The sequence below is a fragment of the Frieseomelitta varia genome, unplaced genomic scaffold (assembly GCF_011392965.1).
Source record: "Frieseomelitta varia isolate USP_RPSP 00005682 unplaced genomic scaffold, Fvar_1.2 scaffold_411, whole genome shotgun sequence".
NCBI lineage: Eukaryota > Metazoa > Arthropoda > Insecta > Hymenoptera > Apidae > Frieseomelitta > Frieseomelitta varia.
The window spans coordinates 1-13,678 of NW_025110159.1; positions in this window are offsets into that span (position 1 = coordinate 1).

Below are 13,678 nucleotides of genomic sequence, written 5' to 3' on the forward strand. Positions count from 1 at the left end.
AAGAGAGAAATAAAAGGTGACTTAAAGTCGAATCGCGAATCGCGCAGACAATCAGCTCTGTTTCTTTCTTTTTTTTTTTTTTTTTCTTTCTTTTTTTCTTTCTTAATTTCGCGTTACGCACGCCGATATAAATTTTTCAAATCTTCTTCGTCCATGAATTATTTGCCGGGTGTCCCTCTGCAATTTCGTTTTCACGTTCACGATGATTGTCAGTCGCCACGCACCGTTATACAACGCGGGGAAGAAATTCGTGCTTTTTTAGAAAGGGACGCGAGAACTTTCGACGAACGAGACGCATAAAACGGGAGCCGGGTTGGAAATTCATTCGGGGTCCACGCTGCACATCGCGCCGACGGAGAGTAGCCACGCTAATTCAGCTTCGGCCCGAAGCGCGAAGTGGAACAGCTGTAACCTTAACCTTATTCTCAGAATTTAATCTGTATGGAAATGTCGTTGAGGCACGCTCCGCTCTGACGGTGACCGTCTATTAAGCGTTCGTTCGTGGCATCGCGCGATAAAACGATCATTCGCGTTGAAAAAAAAAATGGGTTTCAGAGCAAAGCAAACGAGAAAAGTAGGCAAGAGGAGGCTGTCCCTTTTGAAAACGAAAAACGAACGAATGAATGCGCCTACTGCGTTAATCCGTTCAGCATTGATATTATCGAATAGTCGAAACACGTATTTTTTAGTCAAAAAGGAAAAGAAGACGTAATATTGAAATTCAAAATTATCGAGGACAGATACATTAATTTTTTTAATTTAGCATTAATAAATTAATACGTGAACTACGTTAATTCTTTCAACGCTATCTCAGAGAAACTTTTTTATCGGATAATATACTATAAATTTTAAATATTTATAATATTATATTTAATTATACTTATTTATAATATTTATAAATTTTAAATATTTTTGCAAAGAAAAATGTAGTACCTGGATTAAAATTCAAAATTGTCATTAACATTAGCATTATTTAATTAATATGTAAACTACGTTAATTCTTTAAACACTATCTCTTTGACGTATTAGAAAAACTTCTGTTTTATCGGATAATATACTATAAATTTTAAATATTTTTAATATTATATTTAATTATATTAATAAACTATAAATTTTAAATATTTTTACAAAGAAAAATGTAGTATCTGTATTAAAATTCAAAATTGTCATTAACATTAGCATTATTTAATTAATATGTAAACTACGTTAATTCTTTAAACACTATCTCTTTGACGTATTAGAAAAACTTCTGTTTTATCGGATAATATACTATAAATTTTAAATATTTTTAATATTATATTTAATTATATTAATAAACTATAAATTTTAAATATTTTTACAAAGAAAAATGTAGTATCTGTATTAAAATTCAAAATTGTCATTAACATTAGCATTATTTAATTAATATGTAAACTACGTTAATTCTTTAAACACTATCTCTTTGACGTATTAGAAAAACTTCTGTTTTATCGGATAATATACTAAATATACTAAATATTTTTATCGGATAAATTTTAAATATTTTTAATATTATATTTATATAATTATATTAATTATTATTTTTTTATATAATTATATTAATTTATAATATTTATAATAAACTGTAAATTTTAGATATTTCTGCAAAGAAAAATGTAGTACCTACATTAAAATTCAAAATTGTCATTAACAAATATAAATACATAATACAGATTAATCATCTGTTGAAATACAATGTTGCGTGTACATTGTTTACATACTTTCCATCGTTTACATTTCCTGTTTATGCACAATTCTTGCTTACATGTTTCTCATTTCTGTTTGCATGCACGATTTCTGTTTATTTATTTGCATTTGTTGCGTGTTCAAAATATTATGTATAATTTACATTTATCGCGTATTCGAAATCTACCACATATGCAACATGCCAGAACAGACAGCGCTCGACTTTAATCTTTATTATCAAATGGCAATACTTGAAATTCGCGACTGCGAATCGGCTATCCTCGATATCGCTGTCGGCGACCGGATGCGCAGAAGGTTTTGCCGCGTCTTTAAATACACTCGTTGCCCTGGTTCACCTCCGGAACAGGGAGTGACTGAAGAACAAAAAGAAATGAAAAAGAAAATAATGAACCTGTTCGTGTAAGCTCGTCCTTTTTACTCCTTCGTGTTAAATCGCGCTATCCAAAGGATCTCTGATCACCCATAAAAAGACCAGTCCATCCACCGTGTAATTTCATGCTGTTTTTTTTTTCTCTACTCTTCAAATTTATGTTACGTAGTGCTAGAAAAAAAAGAGTGGAAGGAATGCTGGCTCGATTAACCATGACAGATTAAACCCCCGATTTTCATCTTATCCATTGATCGAGATGATTGTCCCCATTAATTACAAATTCGACTTAATATCGTTAGAATATTAACTGTGAATTGTTTTATCAATAGAAAAACAATAATATTAAAAAAATTAAACTTATTAACTATTAAAAATCAAACAATAATATTAGAAATATTAAACTAACAATATTAACAAACTACAAATTACAGGTCACAGACATTATCATTGCTGATAATTCGTTCCAAATTTACTTGTTAAAGTTAGATTTCTTCCATCGTCAAGTTCACTATCGTAAACATCAATGTTTCGTTGACGCTGACTCGTTAAACCTTCGTCAATAATGCGGTGCGAGTGATAATTGCGTGTCCTTGTCCCTTCTCTCCCTGGTCTCCTTTCCAATTCTACATTTCACGAATACTTTTGTTAAACCTTTGGCGTCGCGTATAGTAAAGTCTCGGACAGCAAGCTATCCCCTGTGGGATTATTAGAGTCAAACGGAGTCATTGTGTGTTAAACAAGCGCTGCATTATATCGAGGTACTCGTATTTTGGCTGTCAGTTTAAATGGTAGGTCGTTAGCGAGGCAGAAGATCGATGGATGGTACGCAGACGTAAGAGGGTATCGATGGTCGCGTTGTGAGGTAGGGCAGGACGGGATAGTAGGGGTGGTTTAGGGGAGAGAGGAGGTAATGGCGTAGAAAAAATTCGTGACCCACTTTCCGGGACGAAAGAAACGCCGGCTAGATGCGTGTGTGTACACTTTCGCTTCCATAATGCGATCAAGATGCGTTCGATAATGACCACTTTCTCGATATTTCGCTCCCGTGTTTTGCTATCATAAAGGCACGGACGTTTCCCTTTAAGCCGCGATTGAAATGTGATTCGAAGTTAAATCGTACGTGAGGTGGGAACGATATCGAGACTTGTGTATAAAAATATCATATTGTGTTATACTAATATTTTAATATGTTTGGACACACATATATTGTTAAATGTTTAAAAATTTATTCATATGTAATTGCATATCTCAAGTTTAATAGACAATTTAATTATTCAATCAATATAATTAATTACATTGATATTGAAGAATTATTCTATTAACAGATAATTATTTAATTTAACGTTTAACACATGTATGTATTATAAACTGGATTTCATATCAGTATATTTAACTACATCGAATTGCATCGAATCGTTCACATTGCATTTTAATGTTTTATCGTTATATGATATTAAATCAATTAATAATAAAAACACCCATAAACTGTATTTGAGGTATTTAAGTTACAAAAATTTGTATTTTTTTCAAATGCAGTTCAAGAAATGAAATTAAGACGGATTAGTTTCATTTATTATTAGTTTCAATATTATAACGGGTACTATTTTGCATATCTTTACCACTGAATTTATTATTGCTACTAATTTAAATCTAAAAGACACTTGAGATGATATTTTTACGATTTTTCGTTCAGCTTTACCCATTTTTACCAATTTTTATATTATATATAAATTATATTATATATTATATATTATATTATTTATAGTATATACCAATTTTTATATACCAATATATATTATTACCAACTTTTATATTATATATTAATGAAATTAAAAATTTTTTTACATTGAAAATATAATGTTTTGAATAAACTATATATTTAGAAATAAAGATATTTATATCTAATCATAAAGTTGGAAGCTTCAATTTTTTATTCATTTCAGGTTAAATTAGAATTTTATTCAATAACAATGAAATGCCTCTTTTTGGCTTTAATTTAAAATAAAATACGAAGTAATTTTTACATTCAATTGTCGAATGTAAAAATTAATCATTATGATTCTCATTTAAATATAAACATCCTGTCATTCGTTCTTTGTAAAACGTTTCCACGTTTAATATTATGCTACGTTGAAACGGAACGGGAAAATTCGCGATCGAGGTACTGACGTAAAACACGTACCCGACAGGGTGAAAGGAAGACCTTGACGGTGTGACGCCTTTCATACTTTATCACGGCTGGATTTCGGAGGGTTATACACCCCGTAAACCGGGCTGGTCCTCGAAGGTCGTCTGGAACGGCCCTATCGATTCACTCGCGACGCTCCTTTACCATTTCTTCGACAATTGAAGAAACCGCTCTTTGTTTCTTCATCTCTGACCCTTTCTCGAAAATAACAGATAATGATCGACCAGCTAATCATCCTCTACTCTCGTACATTTCTATTCTGCGCTTATATAAATTTGAAACATCGCTTTCTACTACACTCGAGACAGTACAGTAGAAAAATTCGTACAGTACAGTAGACAAATTCGTCGATCACGCGACGTGATTCGTTCGAGCTGAAAAAAAAAAAAAAAACAACACCGAGTCGTCTGGATGACAATGATCACCGGAACCGGGTGTTCCAACGCGTCACAGATTTTTCTACTCATCTGTTGTTGAATTTTCTACATATCATAAAGAAGTATTTCAACTCGTAGTATTTCGTTCCTATTTTCGAACCCTCGGCCATCAAATATTTCAAACCCTCGTAGTATTTCGTTCCTCGTCCTGTTGATTTCTAGCGGTGCGTCATAATCGATTACGTGACCCTAAATAGATTTTCGAGGGAGTATTTCGGGGATGAACGTTTGGAGGGAGATCGGTCCCGGAGGGTTGCGTCAGGTCGCTGCTTCAGAGATCCCAGTTCCTCGCGCTTTTTCCTATCGCTTTCCTACATTTGACCTGTCGTTGCGGCCACTAGGAATAAATAGATTTACCGATCGTTCATCGAATTTTACCTCATCGTATTTCCAGTCCCTCGAGTGGAGAAAGGATTGACGGTACTGAACCGATTTATTCGACTCAATCGGAATCGAATAAATCGCGGTTTTGCGCAGAAATAGTTTAACACTTTGCGATCTTCTGGGTGACGAGACATTGATCTTATTCTAGTAGGTCCAATATTAGATTGGGAAACGAGAGAATCTTTGCTTGTAACAGTGTGTTCTTTCGTGTAATATATGTATATTAACCTCTTGCGCTGGGATGACGTGCGTCGAGAACTTTTTGTTCCAAAATTGTTGCAATATTTCCACAGTTTTAAGTATATTTAAGTATAACTCAGACGAAACGAATAATAAATTTATTGCTTCTCAATAATTTCTTAAATCCCGGTGATATCGTGCCGACGAGTTCAAAAAGAGAGCGACGATTTATCGACGGTTCGGTCGCTCGTTATGGTCCGCAATCAGTTGCCAGCGCAAGTGGTTAATATAGCCGTTATAGCTGCGACAAACAATTTGATGTTGTTACTGTATTACGTAGTGAATTACTTCATGTGGTGCGAATAATCGTCCACTCATACTTATTTATTACACGTGATTAATTTGAAATCTGCGATGGTATGTTTTTTACAAAATTTCATTCGGGAGATCTTGAATGAAAGACACATTGAAAGTAGCCGTATTATGCGTTTATTATTCGAAAAGAAATAGTAATGTTGTCATTGAAAACCAGTTTATGCAGATTACGATGGTAATATTTGTCGAAAGCATTCCTTAGACAGTCGGTAGTGATCGCTCGTTAATATTTAATATTACATTGTTTTTTTTTTTTTTAACAAAAATCTGTGCATATTTGAACAAAATTCACTTTGGACGCAATTAGTTTCGAGTGTTGCGCATTAAGAAAATAACAAAGTGCAATGGTGGTCTGGAAAATGTCATCGATAGATAATAACAGCAGTCGAACTATCGGTTGTGACATGAACACAAGCACAAATTTGCTCGAAGTAGAAGATGAACGAGCATTCGTTGGTTTGTTCTAGACACACCAATACATACGAATCTCTGTTAATAAAATGCTTTCAAATTGTCATTCGGAATGTCTTTAGAAAGGTTTTTCTATTACATTGAAGAAGTTCGATCGTTTTTCGTTTTTATAAATACACTCGTTGTCGGCATTATAATGCAAAACTGGCACTGTAAAAATTATTATGAACTGCAGAAAGTGTTAAAGGTCAGTGAACAATAAAAGAAAAAAAAGGTAAATAATTAATTATATATATATATAAATTTTTAATTTACAAAATTAATGTTTTCATTTTATTAAACTTCAAAAAAAAATTTTTTTAATTATCTATAATTCCCAAAATTCTTATTTTATATTTAAGTACTATTTTTTGAAATATTAATGAAAATTTTTATTTTAAATTCTACTATTATAATAAATTCATTCATAATCCTAATTTTTTAAATAAATTTATTATTATTTAAAATTTCTTTTAATCCATCGAATCAATTAATTAATTTCATTCTTTTTTTAGTATTTTTATATCGATTAATATTTATTTTATTAAATCATCATCATTATTATTCATGTATATAATTTTGATTATTATAATTAGAGGAATGATAGTTCTATTTTCATATTTTATTTGTTTAATTAATTTACAAAAAAATTATAAAAAATAGACTTGAATTCTAATTGAAAACTTCATACTATTTCATACGCGTTAGAGGTGAAGTCGATCTTGGAGGCGGATGACCTTCATCGGTTGAAGAACACCCCTGTTATCGTATTTCTTCGGGTAGATTACGCGGAGCGCCACAAGCCTGCCGAAATCGAGATTATCCGAGAGGCCGGAGAAGGAAAACCGATCATCCGTTGAGATTATCCTCGGTTCGTGAGACTGAAAATAGTGTAGGACCCGATAAAAAAAAAAAAAAAGGAAAGAAAAGAAAAATTATGATGATCCTCCGTGAAAGTATTAAAGAACCAAGCCAGAAATTAAAGCGTCGAAAGTACATTGAAATTCTTTCACCGTGAATGAAGATACGATGCGAAAGGAATCTCTAGATAAATTCTTCAAGCTTCGAATCCTTGTCCAATTGGAGCAGCAGAGGGGATGATGGAAGGAAAGGGGGGAGTACGTACGGAATAATGGATGGCAATTTCCCCGCTTCTCGAGGAGAACAGACGGACAACTTACCCGATTAGCTCTGATTTCGATTCGCAGGGTGATGTCGATGTGGTTTTCGCTAGGACAAGGACGGCGTAGATCGATGTCAAACCTAGCGACCGGCTCTTAGAATCGCCATAAAAGTCAAAAAACGCTATTGTCTCGGGAATATATTTGTTGTGGGAGATGTTATCAATTTTTCGTTAACATCAGCTGAAATACTTTGTTCTATTTTCTTATCTTACGTTTCCTATTTCCTGTTCTCTGTTTCCCTTTCTTTCGATTTTGTATTTTCCAACCCGAAATCTCAGCTTCTGGACGGTTGGCACAGAAATTTACGTAGAAGTTTGTAAATATTATAAATATTATTATAAATAAATATTACAGGTATTATATTATATTATATTATATTATAGTAGCTGAAATACTTTGGCCACGTTATTTCCTCTTTGTTCTATTTTTTTATCTTACGTTTCCTATTTCCTGTTTTCTGTTTCTTTTTCTTTCAATTTTGTATTTTCCAACCCGAAATCTCAGCTTCTGGACGGTCTGCACTGAAATTTACGTAGAAGTTTATAAATATTATAAATATTGTTATAAATAAATATTACAGATATTATATTATATTATAGTCATAGTATAATCAGCTGAAATAAATACTAATTAAAAATTAAATTATAAATAAATATTATAGGTATTATATTATATTATATTATATTATAGTAGCTGAAATACTTTGGCCACGTTATTTCCTCTTTGTTCTATTTTTTTATCTTACGTTTCCTATTTCCTGTTTTCTGTCTCTTTTTGTTTCAATTTTTTTAATCCGAAATCTCAGCTTCTGGACGGTTGGCATTGAAATTTACGTACAAGTTTATAAATATTATAAATATTATAGGTATTATATCATAATATATTATATTATATTATAGTCATAGTATAATCAGCTGAAATAAATATTAATTAAAAAATAAATTATAAATAAATATTATAGGTATTATATTATATTATAGTTATAGTATAATCATCTGAAATACTTTGGCCACGTTATTTCCTCCTTGTTCTATTTCCTTACCTTACGTTTCCTGTTTTCTGTTTCTTTTTCTTTCAATTTTGTATTTTTTAACCCAAAATCTCAGCTTCTGGACGGTTGGCACTGAAATTTACGTAGAAGTTTATAAATATTATAAATATTATTGTAAATAAATATTATAGGTATTATATTATAATATATTATATTACATTATATTATAGTATCATACTATAAGTATTATAGGTATTTATAGGTATTGAGAATTAGGGTCATAGTATTCATTGGATTTTCATCTACATCCAACTGTTGAATAAAGATCAAATTTGATTGTTTTTACTTATGTATATTTATAACATTGAGTTCGAATAGTAATTAAACAATGCCAAATGTGTTAAAAAGTATCAAATGATAGTAATATGTAGCAAGAGGTGAACTAAAAGTGGGAACGATCTGACAGACAGTTTGTGGTACCGACTTGAGGATGAATTTCACTTATAAGTACTCTTAATAAATAAATAACTACAGTGTTTTCTAGCTTTTAATACGTCCAACTCAGAATTTCTACTCTTTGAATATTTCCGTGTGAAAATTTATGCACAGTTTCAATTTCGATTAATCAACACCACAATATTGAAAATTACAACAAAGTGATACTCTAATCGCTGCTTTTCGAATTCACCTTGGAATCACTCGTGTCATGCGTCATGCGTCCGCTCATGAAAATTGAACATCGTTCGTACGACAAAGTGTGTAATAAAATAACGAAACAAACGAAACAGAAATTAGGGTAGAATCAGTCTCTTTAAAGCTCGAAGCTACACTCCTCGCGCGGCACTACTAATCGCGGTATCTTGCTTACGTAAGTCTTCAGAAAGAAACAGCGAGCAGTTGATACGATTGTTCAAACGTAAAAGGATTTCATCTCTGAAAGAGATCGGATCTCGCGGAAAGTTTTGCGTTTGAATTCGAAGCGTCACCTTTCGACACGGGACGACAGTCAACCCGCGGGGAGATGGTTGGGAAAGATGACCTCGAGGAAGGTTGAAAAGAAGCTGAAAGCGGTCCAGACGACGTAACGTTATTTCCATGGGTTTACTTTCGCGGCACGACACGGCACGGAAGCCGCCGGGGGCGGTCGTGGAAGGGTGCGAGAGAGGAAAAACCGTCTAGACTTCTTCAGCTGTGCTCTCGCTCGCTCCGTCCCCCGGCGGTTCGCTCGTTTCCTGCGGAAGGAGGAGAATTTTATCAGGGAAACCGGTTCCACGCACGCGTCCCTCGTCCACCGCTCGCGCACGTCTTTGCGCGCTTAATGGGAGGAAAAATTCCGCGTAATCACCGGCACGAATTGTAACGGCCCCTTTCTTCTACGACCCTGATCGATTTTTCTCCGTGAGATTTCCGTTTTCCCTTCCAATCACGGCGCCGCGTCTCGCGTCTTTTCTTTCCTTTCCTTTTTCCACTCTCTGCTCTCCGCGGCCGTTTAACTACGATCGAAATAAGAGACAGGAAACCGCAGAGGGAGAAACGAAGTAAATTGGATTTTTGCGCGTTTCATCTGTTTGATCACTTGCATTGTAAATCCGCGGATTTTTGTCCATTTACGGTGCAAACGGTAATGCACGTAATGTGGAAAAATGTTTGAAATATTCAAAGTATAATGTGCACTTACTATCTTTTACCGAGATTCTGTTTCTTTGTATTTTAAAAACTATGATATATATATATATACTAAACTTTTATTAGATTTGATTTCACAATATTGAACTTTAAGTGATTCAGATAATCGTATCTTATTAAATTCTTTATAAAAATAGCCAGATTTCTTGATAATAAACATTTGAAATATGTATATTTAAATATGTATATATTAGGTTTGATTTCATAATATTGAACTTTAGGTGATTCGAATAATCGTATCTTATTAAATTCTTTATAAAAATAGCCAGATTTATTTCTTGAGAATAAACAGTGGATTTTAAAATATATATATATATATATATGTATGTATGTATACATTAGATTTGATTTCATAATATTGAACTTTAAGTGATTCGAATAATCGTATCTTATTAAATTCTTTATAAAAAAATAGCGAGATTTGTTTCTTGATAATAAACAGTGGATTTTGAAATATATATATATTAAGAAACACATCTGGCTATTTTTATAAAAAATTTAATCAGATACGATTATTCGAATCACCGAAACTTCCATATTTTGAAATCAAATGTAATAAAGGTTTATTAGGCGCAGAATAATCAAATTTATTGTACATTACGAATATTAGTCTGCAAGGTAATAACAGGAGAATGAGAAAATATCGTGTATCTCAGCAAGAACAAAAGCAGAAAAGAGTGATAGAATTAAATCAGAGTAAATGTACAACGAAAATGATACACGTACGGTATACTGAGTTATTACAACAGCATCGAACAAACTCCTTTGAGAAAACTACGATCATTGTACAGAGTGGTCGCTGAAAGATACAAGACTGAATCGTATAAAACAAAAAATAACTTTCACAAACACGTGTTTTTCTTCGATTTTTTATTATTTTACTTGAAAATATAATTAACGGCTTTTTTTCAGTATTATGCAATAATTTTTCATGATTAATGGATTTTTTTTCAGCCTTATGCAGTAATTTTTCAGTATTTCAGAAATAACCATCCCTCAAATGACCATCATTTTTCAGTAGCCACCCTTATTATTACTGATCATGCCGCTAATAACTAACCAAAACGATCTATCCTCAAAGTTCTTCACAGTGTTTGGAGGACGACTGAAGTATTTCTTTCGAGTAACCTTGAGTAACCTCGTTTACTCTCCTCCTCCTAAAAAAAAAAAGGATAATAGAATCCTTCCGCGGATGAACCATCTCGTCAACCACCCGCGATCTACCACTCTCATTGTCTAGGACGAAATTCTGCCGGGCATTCGACAAGATAAAGACGCGGTGAGTGTGGCGGCAAGAGGGGCGGCAGAAGGAAATGATTGCAAGGAAACCGTCTAGACTCGAGGGGGTGTATGGTCGCGTGGTCGGGGTGGTTGAGCCCGTGGGGCGGTCGAACTCGTCGCTCGATGGAGAAAGTTGCGTGAATGGGCCACGGTGGGGAAAGTGGCGGCGGTTGCGTCCTCGTCGTCGTCGTCGTCGTCGTCGTCGTCGTCGGTGGTAGTGGTGGTGGTGGCGAGGGTGGTGGTGGCGAGAGTGGTGGAGGCGGGAAACCGGGTGAACGCGGTCGCAGACGGGTGCGAAAGGTGGAAAGAGAAGGGGCAAGAGAGTGGAGAAGAGAGAAGATAGCTCGAGACAGAGAGGGCGGCAGGGGAAACAGTGAAAGTCTTGACGTTCGATAAACCACCCCCTCTCTTCTGAGCGCCAAGGTCACGGCCATGGCCTCCACCGCAGCCAGCAACCCCCGCGACAGTGTTTCTCGCTTCTTCTTTTTCTTCTTCTTCTTCTTCTTCTTCTTCTTCTTCTTCTTCGTTTTCTTACTCCCTCTTCACTTTGTTCCTTCCACCCCTCTTTCTCAGACGATTATTAGGATGATACGGAATCGCCGACGTCTAGCGTCGCGAGGCTGTTCGGTTAGGCTCGCGTCCTCTGCGCACGGGGTCAAAGGTCACCGGGAAAAACTGGCAGACGTCGGCCAGACGTCGCGGGACCTCTCACGCTCTTCGATTTCTACGTTTCTTGCTTTTGGGAGGAGGAGGGGGCGGGGAGGGGAGACGTAAGATATCGTGTGCTGTCGCTTGTAACTTGATTTCTTTTTTCTTTTATTTTCATTTATCACGGAACGATTTTCTCACGTAGTACACGGTTCTGAGATCGTTCCAAAGTGTATTTCATTGTGAAATTTTCGTTCGTCGTTGTGCGACTCGTAATCTAAACGTCAGAGAAAATACAGCGTATTTAAAATAATACAGCGTAGTGAATAAAAATTAAGTTCGTTTTAGATGAATAAAATTATAGAATAGCATTGTAGGGAAACTAACAAACTTTTATTTTTCAAATTTAGTAGTAATAGAAAATAGAATAAAAAAATAGATAATAATAAAAAAAGAATAAGTAGAATAGAATAAGATAAAATAGATAAAATAGAATAATAATAAAAACTAAAGAATATTTGAAAGTTCGACTTGACTGAAGAATGACATAAACGATTTTGTTACAATTTCAGGTAATTTAACTTATAAAATTAAGAAAACAAATAATAAAATTATTTTTTCTTACGGTCTAAATAGATCGCGAGTAAATATTATTAGTTGAGTAAACAGCTATTTCAAGCTGGTTTTTTGTAATAGGAAATTGAAATTATTGTAGAGTTCGTCGAATTTCAATCTCTTTTTTTTTGGGTTTGAAGTGGGAGAAACATTAAATGTGAGACTTATACATAAAGATTTTCAGTTGTAATTGAAGACGATCCTTTTAAATTTTATTCTTAAACGACGCGACGTAAATTCTCGAAACAAAAACATCGCTACGTTATGAAACATACTAAATTACATTTATCCTCGATTTCATATTAACAACATGGCGCTACAGCCTAAAATTCACGTCACATTTATCCTTTGAAATAATTAGAAAATCGACACAAAACCGTAGAAAGTGCAAATGAATAGATCAAATGATTCAGTCGAAAGTTTGGACACGTTATATCCACGATTGCAACACTTCCTGAAAGAACGCTTTTGCGAAATGACGTTTCTCAATTGTCCACAGATTGAAAACGATTCGTCCACAAATGTCATCGATTAACATTCGCTTCGATCGTTTCCAATGTTACAAACTAAGTAACATTAATATATTTCAAATTCCAAATTGCCAACAGTATTCCAAATATACGTGTTCGCATCTTGCATAACGAACACGTTGATATCCGTATTTTGACGCAACAGCTCCAGAGAAAGATCGAGACAGAGAGTAGAAAAATTTCGAAATAGGGAGCCATTCTCTGGATGAGAATCCAATGGTTTTATTTATATCCATGTCTCTCGCACGACTCAATTTCGTTCGATACGAAACGATACCGGGCATCAAACGTTTCACAACGCGGTGAAATAAACAGCGGCAACAGCCACGTTATCGAATTGACGAGGAGTTTATCGTTGCTCGAATGGATCTTAAATAGAACTCAGCCCGCCGCAAAAAGTGCCAATTAATAAGAGGCGCGAGTTATCTTAGAAGAAAGAGAAAGAGAGAGAGAGAGAGAGAGAGAGAACACTCGTTCCTTCCTGATCGCGCTTTCGCGACAGTATCTAATTTGCAACTTTAGCCTTGCTGACCGATCGGCAGCCGATATTATCCGTCATTCGCCACGGTTTCCTTTCGTTTCGAACGACGACAATTAAGAAAATTCTCGACCGGAACTCTCGTCTGTACGTGCC